This window comes from Engraulis encrasicolus, unplaced genomic scaffold (assembly GCF_034702125.1).
Source record: "Engraulis encrasicolus isolate BLACKSEA-1 unplaced genomic scaffold, IST_EnEncr_1.0 scaffold_902_np1212, whole genome shotgun sequence".
NCBI classification, from domain to species: domain Eukaryota; kingdom Metazoa; phylum Chordata; class Actinopteri; order Clupeiformes; family Engraulidae; genus Engraulis; species Engraulis encrasicolus.
The window spans coordinates 1-17,041 of NW_026946250.1; the positions used below are offsets into that span (position 1 = coordinate 1).

A 17,041-nucleotide genomic window follows, 5' to 3' on the forward strand; every position below is an offset into this window, starting at 1 on the left:
TCCCCCCCGTTACAGTTCCTAACAGAAAGGCTCTCATAGTATTTCAAATAATGGTCTATATAAAAACTGGTTATAATAGGTACAGTGCAGCATAAACAGGGTTGAGGGGTGGTTTCTTTTATTTTGTTGTACCTACCGAGTAGTTTAGCCAATGTCTGTGTGACACGTTCATGCTGCCACCTCCACAGCATCCTCTTCACAACTCTTAACAAAACACCTGAAAACACAATAATGTAATCCTTTTTCACTCCAAGATATAGACTAGAAAATGAGTGACAGCATCACAATCAGGTATGCTAGTGTAGTGGACCCCCCATTTTTGTCTTTGTTATTCCCTTATTCTCATTCCCTGTCTTTTTGTTGTCCTGTCAGAAGTTGTCTTTTAGTTTAATTATGCTGTTGCACGTTTTCGCCAATAGATGGCATCATATGACCAGCAATGAGTGCAGAGACCCTCTCTGGTGCAGTAGCAACGTGGAAGTGACAGGCTTTAATATGATACAGAAGGCAGCGGTGTCAGCTGTACAGTTATGCTGAGGAAAATGTAAATAAACAACGAACTCAGCGAAACTCTACACACTTGAGGACCTCATTCATTAAAGTGTATATCTCAGGTTGATTTTTATTCAAAATAATGGACTTCCTTTGATAGTTCTACCACTTGAACAATTATCCATCATTTTTTTCATGCAACAGGGCATCAGAAAATGAAATATAATGAGGAAAAGTGTGTATTTTCAGTAACATATTCAAAGAATTTCTAATCTATTGTGTGACGTCAGGCGAGGCCATTCAGTAGCCCGCAGTAGCGGTAGCCCTGCATTCTGTACGGTGTGTGATTGAATTATGCCGTACGGGTATGAAATAAATATCATTGGCAATATTATATCATGACCGCTACAGGGTGCCATGTGACCGTGAGGCAGTAAAATAGCCTACCAGTGTTTCGAACTATGCCAAAAAAAAAAAAAAAAAAGGGAGGGGGATGGGGGGGTTACGATTGCGCTTGCCTCGAAAGCTTGAATTTGGAGAAGCCCTACCATGTGATTTCAAATTTCTAGTAGGCCTACACTACAAATTACCAGACATTGTTAGTATCAACCTTTAGTAGGTCTATCACGCCATTTCAGCATCATGTCCAAGTGGGAAAGAATGTATATTCTAAACAGCGACAAATAATAAATAAATAAAACCGTTTGGGTGAATCATCCGCTCCAAGCTTTTTAACGGCAAGGTGCAAAGCAGTCGGCTGCATTGTAAGAGTGCCAGAGATTACCAAATTCAAACGACTGCAAAGCAATCTGTCTGGGCACAGCGGAAAGCACCTGTGCGGTCCACACGGCCGTCTGCAGAAAACGAATGAACCTCCCTTGCAATACGTCCGAGAACATCAGTACACCGTATGTCAAATGGCGCATTTGTCTACTTGTTTCGAGCACCACGTTTCATTGTCATTGCCGCGAGTTTCTGACAAACCACATAGTTGAGCTGCACAACGTGACACTATCATACAAAACATGATGAAGCGCCCCCCTCACGTTTGACATCCTCGGGCCGAAGTCTCATAAGGGGGTAAAGACCGTGAACTAGTGACACACACTTCACGGTGTTGGTGAAAACGAAACGAAGTTGCCTCCCACGGCCCAAACGCAAAATAATGCCGAAAATTGAATGCCACCTCAGTTGTCCTGGCTAGGGCAACTGGCGCATTATCACTGCTTCTTATTCAAAGCAGCACTTGCATTGTACTCGCGCTGCACTTGCAATCAGCTGCGTGCAATCAGCTGCGTGCTCCGGGCGAAATAGTCAACTCTCCCACCTTGTGGACACAGAAGGGAACAATTTGAAGAACGTTTCAGACGGACGGACAGCCATAGCCTACCCTCTTATAGAGATGCTGGGACGCATCTAAAAACGTGGATCCAACGCGCGTAGGAAAATAGAGACTGAAAAGATACAACCAAAAGGCTCTACTCGAAGGCTCCAGCCAACGCTGTTGAAAGATTGTTTGCCTCTCTCCCTGGCCATCTGAATGAGATGCTTTTATCAAACGTCATACCAAATCTACATAGGCCTATAGGCTAGTTTTGGTATTTATGTTTATATTTGATCTGGCGACTATTGTTGTTTTACTGTCTTGCTTGAACCGCTCTGTTTGGATTACTTGAAGACTTTCCATGGATTATCCTGCATCGTCTCAGTGCCGTGAGTAACCTGGAACATAGGCTATATCATCAGAGGTGAGCTTAGTCACTTTTGGCCGCAAGAGACTTGGAAGGCGCTACATTTGCGCCACACAACGTGGATTATTGAAACTGAAGACTTGATTTCTTCTATATGGATACTTTCGTTTGGTAGGCCTATAATTACGGACAGTGCAGTTTTTTGTGACACTCGGACTAGGTTAACCGAAATAGTCCCGCCGCCGCGTGGGTTAGGCTACCTATGCTATTGATTTGTGACACGCATGTGGGTGACCTTTATTGAAGTTGCATGTAATTCTAATTCTATAGAACAGTCAAAGGAAATAGAAAATAGGCCATGTGATTTTACAACAGCGACATGACTACTTTAGCCTACTGTTTTGCACCTAGGAAAAGTTTGACACGATTTCAGCACCACGGACAGTCACTCCCCGGTCGGGCGAATAGCACCACATTTTAGGCTACGCAGATCATTTCCCGTTTGTGCTGTTTGTAATTTAGGTAGCCTATTGTATTTAGCTGACACGATATTGGCAGTTCATTAAAAATGATTAAAAGCAAGCCCAAAAATATGAAGGGACTAGTCAAAAAAAGAAGCCCATGTCGCATAGTCTAGCCTAGGCTATAGGTCCAAGCAGAATTTGCAACCCTGCATGAATAGCATTTCCACTAAAACTAGTTGGCCAAAAGTTACTAAAGCATTTGGAAGTTGTTACAGTGCCCTGCATGAGAAAAGCCGCACGATTACAGTTGCGATTTCTATTATAGGCCTGCAGGCCACGGCCGTTATATCATTAGTGATCGTCACCTCGCCTATGTAAAATTCCAGGCAAATAAAATTAGAACGTTCACCCATGGCCTCGCCTGACGTAGTCGCCAGGTTACGGTTAAACCCACATTTGCCACAACAAACAACAAAAATCGTTGTTTAACATCGTTTTTGGAGGGACTTATATATGTGGATCATTTATTGAATACAGTGTGTACACATTGATCCAAAGTAGTGGTTAACCTGCGATATACACTTTAAGTGTGCAACATAAGCATTCACGCAATAATGCCACCAGGTCACATTTAAGATTTAACTAGGAGTATTTTGTTATGGATCTTATGTAGTGATAGACTTACCATTTCTTGTTATGGCATATCTGGCCTATTCCCAAGAGAAGGCTGATGTCCCTGTCTGTTGATCTGATTTTGACGTCGGCAAGATGCTTCGTGCTGTCTGGGTTTCAAACCTAGTGGTGAAATGACAAGGGATTTTATGTAAACAAAATGCTTATTTCAGTAAGTGTACATACAGTAAACAGATCTAAGAAGTTCCCAGAGCACCCTACGATAGCTGGCATGGTTGGCACAAAGACCCAAAGAGCAAAATTGTCCCAAGATTGTCTTCCAAACAATTCCACTCCAAACATTTCCCTCTGAAATAAACAATGTCCATATCCAATCAAACCTCAGTAGGCAGCTATCTCGTCAGGTCGGCCTTATGAACGGCGTGACGTTTTCCATGTGCGTTACGCCCATTTGTGGGGGAAAGCAATCCATACAAGTCAATTGGTGATGTTGGGGTTTAATAAACGAAAAATACGGACCTGTAGACTAGCGTTGTTCACGCGCAACATGACGGAAACGTGTTCTGTTGCCGGCTATTCAAATAATATAGCCAAACAGCCGTGGCTGAAGCATGGAATGTGTTCATTTAGGCTAGCCGATGTAGCATGCAAGTCAATGAGACATTCGGTTAGTTTTCACCCATAAAGGGGTGTAGCGCAAATTTAAGAGCAAAGTACCCGGATGGCCGTTCATGAGTATAGACACATCTGGGCCTTACGAGTGGCCCGTAAATTTACAATCTCAAACGTCATCGGTTTTTTTTAGAATAAAGATATCTTGGCACGTTTGCGCTAGTTATCTGAACACTGATTTTTAACGAATGCCCGAAATAATGGAGAGCTAGCTGCCATTTATGTTATGCTAGCTAGGGTCAAGTCATCTCATCCAAACTAGCCACAGTAAGGGGAAAATTACGCTTCACCCATTAAATGAACGTGAATGACTCAAAACTTTAGAAATATATTGTTAGAATGTACCGTATACAAGGTTAGTCTATGAGGTTCTTACATATATATTTTTATATCCCAGTTACGTACCTTATCTTCTGCACGAATCGAGGCCTCCTGTTTTGGCACGAATGAATGAAAAATCCTGTCAGGGGAGCGGAGCAGCCTTTTGTTTACAGTTGTTACCGGGGCAACGCAGCTAGGACCCCAAAGCGACAGATAAGGCAGAAGCGACAGGTAAGGTACCGACAGCTTCTGCCTTATCTGTCGCTTTGGGGTCCTAGCTGCGTTGCCCTGGTAACAACTGTAAACAAAAGGCTGCCGTTAACTGCTCCGCTCCCTGACAGGATTTTTCATTCATTCGTGCCAATGAAACAGGAGGCCTCGATTCGTGCAGAAGATAAGGTACGTAACTGGGATATAAAATATATATGTAAGAAAACTATTTAACCTCATAGACTAACCTTGTATACGGTACATTCTAACAATATATTTCTAAAGTTTTGAGTCATTCCCGTTCATTTGAAGCGTAATTTCCCCCTTACTGTGGCTAGTTTGGATGAGATGACTTGACCCTAGCTAGCATAACATAAATGGCAGCTAGCTCTACACTATTTCGGGCATTCGTTAACAATCAGTGTTCAGATAACTAGCGCAAACGTGCCGAGATATCTTGTTTATTATAAAAAATAAACGCTTGTGTTGTGCCATGGCTTATATGGTGATGACGTTTGAGATTGTACATTTACGGGCCACAGATGTGTCTATGGTAAGGCCGACCTGACGAGATAGCTGCCTACTGAGGTTTGATTGGATATGGACATTGTTTATTTCAGAAGGAAAATGTTTGGAGTGGAATTGTTTGGAAGACAATCTTGGGACAATTTTGCTCTTTGGGTCTTTGTGCCAACCATGCCAGCTATCGTAGGGTGCTCTGGGAACTTCTTAGATCTGTTTACTGTATGTACACTTACTGAAATAAGCATTTTGTTTACATAAAATCCCTTGTCATTTCACCACTAGGTTTGAAACCCAGACAGCACGAAGCATCTTGCCGACGTCAAAATCAGATCAACAGACAGGGACATCAGCCTTCTCTTGGGAATAGGCCAGATATGCCATAACAAGAAATGGTAAGTCTATCACTACATAAGATCCATAACAAAATACTCCTAATTAAATCTTAAATGTGACCTGGTGGCATTATTGCGTGAATGCTTATGTTGCACACTCAATGCATAAGGTCCTCAAGTGTGTAGAGTTTTGCTGAGTTCGTTGTTTATTTACATTTTCCTCAGCATAACTGTACAGCTGACACCGCTGCCTTTAGGCTAGTGACAATGGGCCCAAAAAGGCCTTAGTTTTCGAGATACCCCAACCGGAGGTAGAACAAAACCCAATAATGTTTTTCCTCATCTCTAGGGTGTCCCATACATGAAAATGATTCTTGGCCAAAGTGATTTTAATGCTAAGCCTAAAAATTTTACACATTTTCATATGCACCTCCAAACAAAAAAAGCACCCAAAATGTGACTTCTCTTGGGTTTTGTTCTACCTCCGGTTGGGGTGTCTCCAAATTTTGAGGCCATTGTCACTGGCCTACTTCTGTATCATAACAAAGCCTGTTACTTCCACTCTCCACTCCACGTTTCGTTCTTTATGTCAGTGTTCCCCAACCTTTTTTGTCTCGAGTACCCCCTAAGCCTTTCCTTTGTGCCATGAGTACCATGTAACTCATGTTCTATATCACTTGCTCTATCCCAATGTGACTATGTTACATTACATTACATTATGTTATTACTATGTTCCATGCATTTGATAAAATGTCATTTTTCCAAGTACCCCCTGCAGTGTGCTCGCGTACCCCTAGTGGTACACGTACCCCTGGTTGAGAAACACTGCTTTATGTGACCGAAGTCACTGGCTACTGCACCAGAGAGGGTCTCTGCACTCATTGCTGGTCCTATAATGCCATCTATTGGCGAAAACGTGCAACAGCATAATTAAACTAAAAGACAACTTCTGACAGGACAACAAAAAGACAGGGAGTGAGAATAAGGGAATAACAAAAAGCCAAAAATGGGGGGTCCACTACACTTGCATACCTGATTGTGATGCTGTCACTCATTTTCTAGTCTATATCTTGGACTGAAAAAGGATTACATTATTATGTTTTCAGGTGTTTTGCCCCTGCGGTTGTGAAGAGGATGCTGTGGAGGTGGCAGCATGAACGTGTCACACAGACATTGGCTAAACTACTCGGTAGGTACAACGAAATAAAATAAACCACCCCCTCAACCCTGTTTATGCTGCACTGTACCTATTATAACCAGTTTTTATATAGACCATTATTTGAAATACTATGAGAGCCTTTCTGTTAGCATACTGTACAGCAGGGATGGGCAACTGGAGGCTCGGGCGCCACATGCAGCCCAACTTCTCACTTTTCAAAAAAAAAGAAAAGGACCGTTTTTAACCCCCTATAAATCAATAGTGTAAGCATTCAGGTATAAATAAAGAAAAAGTGAAGTATCCTTTTGTAAATTCTCTCAAGTGCGTGGTGATGTGGCCCACTGATTGTGGTAATTAAAAATGTTGGCCCACCTTATAATGAAAGTTGCCCACCCCTGCTGTACAGCCTACATCACTTGTACATGTCCTTACCAAATAGGACACTAGCTAGCTAAATGTAACTAATATGGCATTGTGAAAATTGTATGCCTAAATGTAAACCATAATATTAAATTGTGATGGACAGAATTCAACTAAACCAACATATTACATTGTGAATGTAGTTGCACAGTGATACTGAGACCGACTTATTCCTGTCTTTATTTGCCAGGCTTCTACACTTGACAACAAATGTGCTCTACGGTAGGTTGGTTATTACAACCCATATACAGCCCCTGGCAAAAAGTATGGAATCACCTGTCGTGGAGGATGTTCATTCAGTCGTTTTTATTTTTTAGAAATATGATGGATCACAGACCCGACTCAGAACTGAACTCATTTCAGCTGGCGGCTAACTGGTCTCATAGGAGTCCATGTTAACTGCTAGCTCGGAGGTAAAATTTGCACTGCCGTTCTCAAAGAACGGTTGAAAGTACAGGGGAAAGGTAAACGTCAGTTATTTAACAAGGGGATGTGTAATATGAGCTTATTTAAAAAAATGGGACAGTATCACTTTTAAATGGTCAATGGCAAGGTCCCAACCTGTAAAGATGTTCTGTCACTGTAATCAGAGACATTTGAAGCCAAATTGATGAAGGATACCGTTTTTTTCTCATTAATACTATTACTCCGAGGCTGTACGTTGTTCCAAAATCCAGAAAAAGTTTTTGAAGTGCTTGTTTGTGTGTTTGTTTTTCATGATTCCATATTTTTTTTCCTCAGAGCTGAGTGATTCCATATTTTTTCCCCCTATGCATGCTCTAAAAAAAGTAACTCTTTCTTACTAACGGAATTACTTTTCATGATTTCTTTTGGTGTTTCTTAAGGCCAGACAGTTGCCCTTTTGCCCTTCGGGTCTGTGATCCATCATATTCCTTAAAAATAAAACAACTGAATGAACATCCTCCACGAGAGGTGATTCCATACTTTTTGCCAGGGGCTGTAAAAACCTAACTTGCTCAGCCTCTGAGGCACATAAAAACGTGAAATTAGTTGCATTTAAAAGCCAAGACCATCATCTTGCATGAGAATGGACAGGAGTCTGCATATTGGAATGCACCCATGTCACTTCAGCATCATCATGCAGCATCAGGCTAAAATGGGTTAATAACACACACGCACGCACGCACGCACTCTCCTCTAATCTTCTCTCTTTGCCAAACTTTAGATGACATTTCCAGCATGTCCAACTCATCAGCATCAGGGGAGATTCGGTGAAGGTGGTGCACCATCCAGGACCAGTCATGGGCCACCAACACCTCTGCAAAATCTACACTTCTTGTGAACCCTGTAGAAGACACTACAACCACAAAACTGCTAATAAACCATCACATACTGCATCACATCATGGTTCTCCATGTGTTACTGCACCCTCGGCACAAGTTCTTTGCTAGATTGCCATCTGGCAGATGCATCAGGACAGGAATGTAGCTACTATTTGTGATTATATCTCCCCACACTCTTTCTTGCTTTGCATGGCAGTGTGTCTCAATGTGTGTCAGAATGGAAGGTGTCGTCGCACCATTGAAGTCAATGTGCAGTGGCATTGCATCAGGGTTATAGAAGCCCAGATATCCTTGATGCTTTGATGCCAGCTGTTTTTTTTTTGTGATCTGGTCACCCACACTTCCCTCTTCATTATGTCCCATAGATTTCCATACCACGTTTTGGTGCTTTGGTGGTATGGACATTCAGGGGCGCTGCCAGAAATGCTGGGCCCCATGAAAGATTCGAATTTTGGGCCACCTTAAGGGCCCCTCTCATTGCTTGGGCCCCCTTAAGGGCCCCTCTCAGTGCTTGGGCCCTTAGAATCTGTACCACTCCCCCCCCCCCCCCCCCCCCCCCCCCCCCCCCCCCCCCCCCCCCCCCCCCCCCCCCCCCCCCCCCCCCCTAGCGGCCCCTATGTGGACATTCTAACTCACCAGAAAAAAAAAACATTGAAAATGAATGGAAGGTTATGTCTGGTGATTTCTGGTAAATTAGAATGCCCATAACATCAAAGTGGCACTGGATTACTCAACCATTTGCCTCTTAAAAGATAGCTTCTGCCAATTTCAATATGCTGTTGTATAGCTCATGCTACCCTTGACTTGTCAGTACCCGGTGATGCTGGCATTTTTTGACTCAGCTCTTTCTGAGATCTGAGCTATTCTAATGGGGGCAGACTTTGATTGCATTAAAAACCTTCTTAACATAGGCCTAATCCAAATACTATCCCAAAAGGTATCACTGTCTGTTTGCTAGTTGTCTGCTGATGTTGCATAACCTTTTGAATGTTATTGGGAATAAATGAAGATGTTTTTTTGAAATGTAAACAAACGCCTGCCCCCATTACAATGACATGGGTATGTGGAAGAGCTGTCCCTTACTCATGCACCTGTTTAACAAAATGTTATTTTTATTCAAGTATGCTGTGTGTCTAGGGGTATGCAGTGTATAAGTCTATATATACATAGACTGTAAGTTATTTCAGATGATTTAAAATGGCATCTGGGAATTCCAAAATAAAGGTGAAATAAAACACTGGTGTCCCTATTATTTTTTGGCTCTAGATATTGTAGTATGGGGGGGGGGGGGGGTTTTCTTTTATAATCTTTGTGTAGCATATTCAACCTCTTCTCAGTTGCATGGCTGAGACTGTTCAAATAGGCTACTGCCTGCCAATACTGCAAGCTTCTACTTAGTTGCATTTTAACCTTGTTATGTTATAGAGAATATAATTATTATATAATTGTTACCAGGTAAAAACGAAAAGCAAGTTAATGTAATCCAGTCACTCATTCTGTAATAGTAGCAATATTCAGTCAATGAGTGCATTCCCTCGTATTTTAGCGTTTTGCGTGGTATCTGTGGGGATCAAGGTAAGCAGATCGTGGAAATAGTAGGCTATAGATAGGTTATAGATGTAAAATAGTACACTGTATTAACTTACAGATGTAAAATATTTCGCGGCCAATATAAACTTAATGTACCGGTAGTCGTGTGTTACACAACGTGATACATTAGCTTAGCAGTAAACATAGTAAATCAGGGGGTATAACAAGCCTGTGTCGAAATTCATTTCAGTACATCAAGATGGATGAATGCGACGCGATTTCAATGTTAATGTTCTGCTTCACGGTGCTTTGTTTTTAAATAAAAACGAACAGAAAACTTAAAATACGATTGTTTATGAACAGGCGATAACCCGGACAGCCTCTAAAACATGGATCGTTCATTTCAGCCAATCAGGTGACAAGAGCGACAGATAAGGCAGAAGCGACAGGTAAGGTGCCGACATCCCCCAGTGGCCAGAGGGTGCAATGCATCCGTAGTGTAAGAACTACCATTGAAAATGAATGGGAAAAGTTAAGAGAGTTAATCTTAACTATTGGAGACTCCGTGACCCGGGTTCGATTCCCGGCCAACGCAGGCTTCTTGTGGTCCTAAAGCCTTCTCCGAGCCTTCCTGCTCGTGAGAACACTGGTGACCTACAAGCACTCGTGACCCACATCCTTGTGACTGCCAATGCGAGCCGTAAGTCGCGTGTCGGGTCCTTAGCTGGTCGGAGAAATGGCTGGATTGCTGTTCCGTGCCTCTGTAGCAAGGTAGCGTGGCCGAGCGGTCTAAGGCGCTGGATTAAGGCTCCAGTCTCTTCGGGGGCGTGGGTTCGAATCCCACCGCTGCCAGTGGAAGTGCTTCTTTGGCCTCAGGCTTTCCTCCCTGTCAAATATGCGCTTGCACGGTCTCGACCACAAACTGATGAATTGCTAATAGGCAGGCACTCACCCGAGGCTCCTTTGTCCGGGCCTTTGCGTGGTCAGCCACCGAGCGGTCACAGCTTGCCTCTGCGATCGGTGGTAGCGTGGCCGAGCGGTCTAAGGCGCTGGATTAAGGCTCCAGTCTCTTCGGGGGCGTGGGTTCGAATCCCACCGCTGCCAGTGGGTGAGTGGTTTACCCGACTTCCTGACCCCTTTCCTCCTAGCTGGGCTGCAAGCAGATATCCACCTGAGGCCCACGGGGGTCATAGAGAGCAGGCGTTGGTGGTATAGTGGTGAGCATAGCTGCCTTCCAAGCAGTTGACCCGGGTTCGATTCCCGGCCAACGCAGCCTTATCCAGGTGATAACCGCTGCGCTGCCCAGACTCGCATTCCGGAGGACTCTGCGCACACATGGATGCACTTGGAAAGATTTGTCACTAGGGGCTTTTGCTGGAAGACTCCATCACCACCTTAGCCAGTGGACTCGAAGCGCAAGCCTGCGATCTAAACCTGCACCATGGCGATGCGTCCTTTTTACCCTCGACCAGGGTGGTAGCGTGGCCGAGCGGTCTAAGGCGCTGGATTTAGGCTCCAGTCTCTTCGGGGGCGTGGGTTCGAATCCCACCGCTGCCATTGAAAGCGGCTCTTTACCCTACAGCTTTCAGCCTGTCAGAATGTGTTGCCAAATGTAGCGGAAATTGCTGCAAAAGTCCCCTTGGCTTCTGCCAGGCGTTGGTGGTATAGTGGTTAGCATAGCTGCCTTCCAAGCAGTTGACCCGGGTTCGATTCCCGGCCAACGCAGGCTTCTTGTGGTGCTAAAGCCTTCTCCGAGCCTTCCTGCTCGTGAGAACACTCGTGACCTACAAGCACTCGTGACCCAAGTCCTTGTGACTGCCAATGCGAGCCGTAAGTCGCGTGTCGGGTCCTTAGCTGGTCGGAGAAATGGCTGGATTGCTGTTCCGTGCCTCTGTAGCAAGGTAGCGTGGCCGAGCGGTCTAAGGCGCTGGATTAAGGCTCCAGTCTCTTCGGGGGCGTGGGTTCGAACCCCACCGCTGCCAGTGGAAGTGCTTCTTTGGCCTCAGGCTTTCCTCCCTGTCAAATATGCGCTTGCACGGTCTCGACCACAAACTGATGAATTGCTAATAGGCAGCCACTCACCCGAGGCTCCTTTGTCCGGGCCTTTGCGTGGTCAGCCACCGAGCGGTCACAGCTTGCCTCTGCGATCGGTGGTAGCGTGGCCGAGCGGTCTAAGGCGCTGGATTAAGGCTCCAGTCTCTTCGGGGGCGTGGGTTCGAATCCCACAGCTGCCAGCGGGTGAGTGGTTTACCCGACTTCCTGACCCCTTTCCTCCTAGCTGGGCTGCAAGCAGATATCCACCTGAGGCCCACGGGGGTCATAGAGAGCAGGCGTTGGTGGTATAGTGGTGAGCATAGCTGCCTTCCAAGCAGTTGACCCGGGTTCGATTCCCGGCCAACGCAGCCTTATCCAGGTGATAACCGCTGCGCTGCCCAGACTCGCATTCCGGAGGACTCTGCGCACACATGGATGCACTTGGAAAGATTTGTCACTAGGGGCTTTTGCTGGAAGACTCCATCACCACCTTAGCCAGTGGACTCGAAGCGCAAGCCTGCGATCTAAACCTGCACCATGGCGATGCGTCCTTTTTACCCTCGACCAGGGTGGTAGGTAGCGTGGCCCGAGCGGTCTAAGGCGCTGGATTTAGGCTCCAGTCTCTTCGGGGGCGTGGGTTCGAATCCCACCGCTGCCATTGAAAGCTGCTCTTTCCCCTACAGCTTTCAGCCTGTCAGAATGTGTTGCCAAATGTAGCGGAAATTGCTGCAAAAGTCCCCTTGGCTTCTGCCAGGCGTTGGTGGTATAGTGGTTAGCATAGCTGCCTTCCAAGCAGTTGACCCGGGTTCGATTCCCGGCCAACGCAGGCTTCTTGTGGTGCTAAAGCCTTCTCCGAGCCTCCCTGCTCGTGAGAACACTCGTGACCTACAAGCACTCGTGACCCAAGTCCTTGTGACTGCCAATGCGAGCCGTAAGTCGCGTGTCGGGTCCTTAGCTGGTCGGAGAAATGGCTGGATTGCTGTTCCGTGCCCCTGTAGCAAGGTAGCGTGGCCGAGCGGTTCTAAGGCGCTGGATTAAGGGCTCCAGTCTCTTCGGGGGCGTGGGTTCGAATCCCACCGCTGCCAGTGGAAGTGCTTCTTTGGCCTCAGGCTTTCCTCCCTGTCAAATATGCGCTTGCACGGTCTCGACCACAAACTGATGAATTGCTAATAGGCAGCCACTCACCCGAGGCTCCTATGGCCGGGCCTTTGCGTGGTCAGCCACCGAGCGGTCACAGCTTGCCTCTGCGATCGGTGGTAGCGTGGCCGAGCGGTCTAAGGCGCTGGATTAAGGCTCCAGTCTCTTCGGGGGCGTGGGTTCGAATCCCACCGCTGCCAGCGGGTGAGTGGTTTACCCGACTTCCTGACCCCTTTCCTCCTAGCTGGGCTGCAAGCAGATATCCACCTGAGGCCCACGGGGGTCATAGAGAGCAGGCGTTGGTGGTATAGTGGTGAGCATAGCTGCCTTCCAAGCAGTTGACCCGGGTTCGATTCCCGGCCAACGCAGCCTTATCCAGGTGATAACCGCTGCGCTGCCCAGACTCGCATTCCGGAGGACTCTGCGCACACATGGATGCACTTGGAAAGATTTGTCACTGGGGGCTTTTGTTGGAAGACTCCATCACCACCTTAGCCAGTGGACTCGAAGCGCAAGCATGCGATCTAAACCTGCACCATGGCGATGCGTCCTTTTTACCCTCGACCAGGGTGGGGTAGCGTGGCCGAGCGGTCTAAGGCGCTGGATTTAGGCTCCAGTCTCTTCGGGGGCGTGGGTTCGAATCCCACCGCTGCCATTGAAAGCGGCTCTTTACCCTACAGCTTTCAGCCTGTCAGAATGTGTTGCCAAATGTAGCGGCAATTGCTGCAAAAGTCCCCTTGGCTTCCGCCAGGCGTTGGTGGTATAGTGGTTAGCATAGCTGCCTTCCAAGCAGTTGACCCGGGTTCGATTCCCGGCCAACGCAGGCTTCTTGTGGTCCTAAAGCCTTCTCCGAGCCTTCCTGCTCGTGAGAACACTCGTGACCTACAAGCACTCGTGACCCACATCCTTGTGACTGCCAATGCGAGCCGTAAGTCGCGTGTCGTGTCGGGGTCCTTAGCTGGTCGGAGAAATGGCTGGATTGCTGTTCCGAGCCCCTGTAGCAAGGTAGCGTGGCCGAGCGGTCTAAGGCGCTGGATTAAGGCTCCAGTCTCTTCGGGGGCGTGGGTTCGAATCCCACCGCTGCCAGTGGAAGTGCTTTTTTGGCCTCAGGCTTTCCTCCCTGTCAAATATGCGCTTGCACGGTCTCGACCACAAACTGACGAATTGCTAATAGGCAGGCACTCACCCGAGGCTCCTTTGTCCGGGCCTTTGCGTGGTCAGCCACCGAGCGGTCACAGCTTGCCTCTGCGATCGGTGGTAGCGTGGCCGAGCGGTCTAAGGCGCTGGATTAAGGCTCCAGTCTCTTCGGGGGCGTGGGTTCGAATCCCACCGCTGCCAGTGGGTGAGTGGTTTACCCGCCTCCCTGACCCCTTTCCTCCTAGCTGGGCTGCAAGCAGATATCCACCTGAGGCCCACGGGGGTCATAGAGAGCAGGCGTTGGTGGTATAGTGGTGAGCATAGCTGCCTTCCAAGCAGTTGACCCGGGTTCGATTCCCGGCCAACGCAGCCTTATCCAGGTGATAACCGCTGCGCTGCCCAGACTCGCATTCCGGAGGACTCTGCGCACACATGGATGCACTTGGAAAGATTTGTCACTAGGGGCTTTTGCTGGAAGACTCCATCACCACCTTAGCCAGTGGACTCGAAGCGCAAGCCTGCGATCTAAACCTGCACCATGGCGATGCGTCCTTTTTACCCTCGACCAGGGTGGTAGCGTGGCCGTCGGTTCTAAGGCGCTGGATTTAAGGCTCCAGTCTCCTTCGGGGGCGTGGGTTCGAATCCCACCGCTGCCATTGAAAGCGGCTCTTTACCCTACAGCTTTCAGCCTGTCAGAATGTGTTGCCAAATGTAGCGGAAATTGCTGCAAAAGTCCCCTTGGCTTCTGCCAGGCGTTGGTGGTATAGTGGTTAGCATAGCTGCCTTCCAAGCAGTTGACCCGGGTTCGATTCCCGGCCAACGCAGGCTTCTTGTGGTGCTAAAGCCTTCTCCGAGCCTTCCTGCTCGTGAGAACACTCGTGACCTACAAGCACTCGTGACCCACGTCCTTGTGACTGCCAATGCGAGCCGTAAGTCGCGTGTCGGGTCCTTAGCTGGTCAGAGAAATGGCTGGATTGTTGTTCCGTGCCCTTGTAGCAAGGTAGCGTGGCCGAGCGGTCTAAGGCGCTGGATTAAGGCTCCAGTCTCTTCGGGGGCGTGGGTTCGAATCCCACCGCTGCCAGTGGAAGTGCTTCTTTGGCCTCAGGCTTTCCTCCCTGTCAAATATGCGCTTGCACGGTCTCGACCACAAACTGATGAATTGCTAATAGGCAGGCACTCACCCGAGGCTCCTTTGTCCGGGCCTTTGCGTGGTCGGGCCCCAGGGGACGTCCCCGGAGGTTTAAAGGTCCACCAAGGCCTTTCCCTCTTTTGGGGGGGGAAACCCCCAGTGAGGGGGTTGGGCCCCTTGATTTCCCAGTTCCTATAAAAGGGGCCCCGGGGCTGGAAAATTTTAAAGGGGTTACCCCAAGGTTCCCTTCTTCCCCGGAACGCCGTTTTGGTTCCGGGGAATCCCACCGGGGCCTGCCCAAAAAGATGGGGGAAATTTGTCCCGGGGGTTTTAAACCCCCCTTGCCTCCCCCCCTTGCCCCCTTTACCTTTTTCCCCAAGGTGGAACGGGGGGGTTAAGGGCCGGGTTTATCCCACCTTTTGGGGGGGAAAGGCCCCCAGGGGCCCCCCACGTTTTCCCTTCCAGGTGTTCCGTGCGTTTTAAAGGCCCCCCCGGGGGGGGAAAAGGGGAATGGGGGGTTGAGGGCTTTTGGCCCCAAGCATTTTTTCCCCTCCCCCCCCAAAAAACCCCCAAAAACCCCGGAATTTTGGATGGGAGGAATGGTTGGGGTTATTCCTCAATTTTTTCCCCAAGCTTCCCACTTTAATAAACCCACCCCGGGGGCCGGGGCCCCCCTCCAAAGGCCCCTTTGGCCCCCGGGTTTTTGGAAATATCCTTGCAACGGTCCCGCAAATTGAGGAATGGGGGCCCCCCCGGGATCCCCCAGGTTTAACCAGGGCCCCCCCCACAGGGCCGGGGGTTTGGGTGGATTCCCCGGGGGGAAACCCAGGGCCGCCCGAAAGGAAAAACTGGACCTTTAAAACCCGCCTAACCGCTCGGCCACGCTCCCCAACAAACGCAGAGGCAAGCTGTGACCGTCGGTGGCTGACCACGAAAAAGGCCCGGCCATGGGAGCCTCGGGGTTCCCCGCCTATTAGCAATTTCAGTTTGTGGTCGAGACCGGGGAAGCGAAAATTTTTTCCCCAAGGGGAAAGCCTGACCCCAAAGAACACTTCCACTGGCAGCGGTGGGATTCGAACCCCCCCCCCCGGGAAGGATTTGAGCCTTAATCCAGCGCCAAAGACCGCTCGGCCCACCTACCTTGCACGGGGGCCGGAACAGCAATCCCCTTTTTCCCCCGGACCAGCTAAGGACCCGACCCCGGACTTCCGCTCGCATTGGCGTCAAAAGGAAAGGGGTTTCACGAGTGCTTGAAGGTCCCGGGGTTTTCTCACACGGGGAAGGGGTCGAAAAAGGCTTTGGGGCCACAAAAGCCTGCTTTGGGCCGGAATTTCAAACCCCGGGGCCCAACTGCGGGGAAGGGCACCCTATCCCTAACCACTAAAACCACCAACCCTGGCGGAACCAAAGGGGATTTTTGCGGGAATTTTCCCGCTACTTTTGGCAACACATTTAAACCGGGAAGAAAGTGTGGGTAAAAAACCCTTTAAATTGGCAGGGGTGGATTCGAACCCCGCCCCCCGAAGAGACGGGAGCCAAAATCCACCCCTTTAGACCGTGGGCCACGCAAAACCCCCCCTGGTCGAGGGAAAAAAGGGAAACCATCCCCAATGGTCCCGGGTTTTGATCGCAGGCTTGCGTTTTCGATCCCTGGCAAAGGGTAGGGGGTCTTCCAGAAAAAAGCCCTTTTGAAAAATTCTTTCCAAGGCACCCCCTTTTGGGGCGCAGAGCCCTCCGGAATGGGGAATTCTGGGAAAGGCAGTTTTTATCCCCCGGAAAAAGGGCTGCTTTCCCCCCCCCGGGAATCGAACCCGGGTCAACTGCTTGGAAGGCAGCTATCTCACCCCCATA

General features: G+C 48.5%; 1 long non-coding RNA gene and 20 other non-coding genes across 21 annotated transcripts; all 21 read left to right on the forward strand.

The window, feature by feature from the left end:
• The first annotated feature begins 4,584 nt into the window (after positions 1-4,584).
• Positions 4,585-8,280, forward strand: LOC134444969 (uncharacterized). Its single transcript, XR_010034150.1, has 5 exons — positions 4,585-4,672; positions 5,291-5,400; positions 6,447-6,529; positions 7,110-7,141; positions 8,106-8,280. It is a non-coding gene; the product is annotated as an uncharacterized LOC134444969 (long non-coding RNA).
• Positions 8,281-10,523: 2,243 nt separating this feature from the next.
• On the forward strand, positions 10,524-10,605 carry trnal-aag (transfer RNA leucine (anticodon AAG)). The gene has a single exon. It is a non-coding gene; the product is annotated as a tRNA-Leu (tRNA).
• A 170-nt stretch (positions 10,606-10,775) lies between these two features.
• Positions 10,776-10,857, forward strand: trnal-aag (transfer RNA leucine (anticodon AAG)). Its single transcript has one exon. It is a non-coding gene; the product is annotated as a tRNA-Leu (tRNA).
• Positions 10,858-10,953: 96 nt separating this feature from the next.
• On the forward strand, positions 10,954-11,025 carry trnag-ucc (transfer RNA glycine (anticodon UCC)). Its single transcript has one exon. It is a non-coding gene; the product is annotated as a tRNA-Gly (tRNA).
• Positions 11,026-11,228: 203 nt separating this feature from the next.
• trnal-uag (transfer RNA leucine (anticodon UAG)) lies at positions 11,229-11,310 on the forward strand. Its single transcript has one exon. It is a non-coding gene; the product is annotated as a tRNA-Leu (tRNA).
• A 96-nt stretch (positions 11,311-11,406) lies between these two features.
• trnag-ucc (transfer RNA glycine (anticodon UCC)) lies at positions 11,407-11,478 on the forward strand. Its single transcript has one exon. It is a non-coding gene; the product is annotated as a tRNA-Gly (tRNA).
• Positions 11,479-11,653: 175 nt separating this feature from the next.
• On the forward strand, positions 11,654-11,735 carry trnal-aag (transfer RNA leucine (anticodon AAG)). The gene has a single exon. It is a non-coding gene; the product is annotated as a tRNA-Leu (tRNA).
• Positions 11,736-11,905: 170 nt separating this feature from the next.
• Positions 11,906-11,987, forward strand: trnal-aag (transfer RNA leucine (anticodon AAG)). The gene has a single exon. It is a non-coding gene; the product is annotated as a tRNA-Leu (tRNA).
• Positions 11,988-12,083: 96 nt separating this feature from the next.
• trnag-ucc (transfer RNA glycine (anticodon UCC)) lies at positions 12,084-12,155 on the forward strand. The gene has a single exon. It is a non-coding gene; the product is annotated as a tRNA-Gly (tRNA).
• Positions 12,156-12,362: 207 nt separating this feature from the next.
• Positions 12,363-12,445, forward strand: trnal-uag (transfer RNA leucine (anticodon UAG)). The gene has a single exon. It is a non-coding gene; the product is annotated as a tRNA-Leu (tRNA).
• Positions 12,446-12,541: 96 nt separating this feature from the next.
• On the forward strand, positions 12,542-12,613 carry trnag-ucc (transfer RNA glycine (anticodon UCC)). Its single transcript has one exon. It is a non-coding gene; the product is annotated as a tRNA-Gly (tRNA).
• Positions 12,614-12,788: 175 nt separating this feature from the next.
• Positions 12,789-12,872, forward strand: trnal-aag (transfer RNA leucine (anticodon AAG)). The gene has a single exon. It is a non-coding gene; the product is annotated as a tRNA-Leu (tRNA).
• Positions 12,873-13,042: 170 nt separating this feature from the next.
• trnal-aag (transfer RNA leucine (anticodon AAG)) lies at positions 13,043-13,124 on the forward strand. Its single transcript has one exon. It is a non-coding gene; the product is annotated as a tRNA-Leu (tRNA).
• A 96-nt stretch (positions 13,125-13,220) lies between these two features.
• On the forward strand, positions 13,221-13,292 carry trnag-ucc (transfer RNA glycine (anticodon UCC)). Its single transcript has one exon. It is a non-coding gene; the product is annotated as a tRNA-Gly (tRNA).
• Positions 13,293-13,497: 205 nt separating this feature from the next.
• On the forward strand, positions 13,498-13,579 carry trnal-uag (transfer RNA leucine (anticodon UAG)). The gene has a single exon. It is a non-coding gene; the product is annotated as a tRNA-Leu (tRNA).
• Positions 13,580-13,675: 96 nt separating this feature from the next.
• On the forward strand, positions 13,676-13,747 carry trnag-ucc (transfer RNA glycine (anticodon UCC)). The gene has a single exon. It is a non-coding gene; the product is annotated as a tRNA-Gly (tRNA).
• Positions 13,748-13,928: 181 nt separating this feature from the next.
• trnal-aag (transfer RNA leucine (anticodon AAG)) lies at positions 13,929-14,010 on the forward strand. The gene has a single exon. It is a non-coding gene; the product is annotated as a tRNA-Leu (tRNA).
• Positions 14,011-14,180: 170 nt separating this feature from the next.
• On the forward strand, positions 14,181-14,262 carry trnal-aag (transfer RNA leucine (anticodon AAG)). The gene has a single exon. It is a non-coding gene; the product is annotated as a tRNA-Leu (tRNA).
• A 96-nt stretch (positions 14,263-14,358) lies between these two features.
• Positions 14,359-14,430, forward strand: trnag-ucc (transfer RNA glycine (anticodon UCC)). Its single transcript has one exon. It is a non-coding gene; the product is annotated as a tRNA-Gly (tRNA).
• Positions 14,431-14,813: 383 nt separating this feature from the next.
• Positions 14,814-14,885, forward strand: trnag-ucc (transfer RNA glycine (anticodon UCC)). The gene has a single exon. It is a non-coding gene; the product is annotated as a tRNA-Gly (tRNA).
• A 175-nt stretch (positions 14,886-15,060) lies between these two features.
• On the forward strand, positions 15,061-15,142 carry trnal-aag (transfer RNA leucine (anticodon AAG)). The gene has a single exon. It is a non-coding gene; the product is annotated as a tRNA-Leu (tRNA).
• The last annotated feature ends 1,899 nt before the right edge of the window (positions 15,143-17,041 follow it).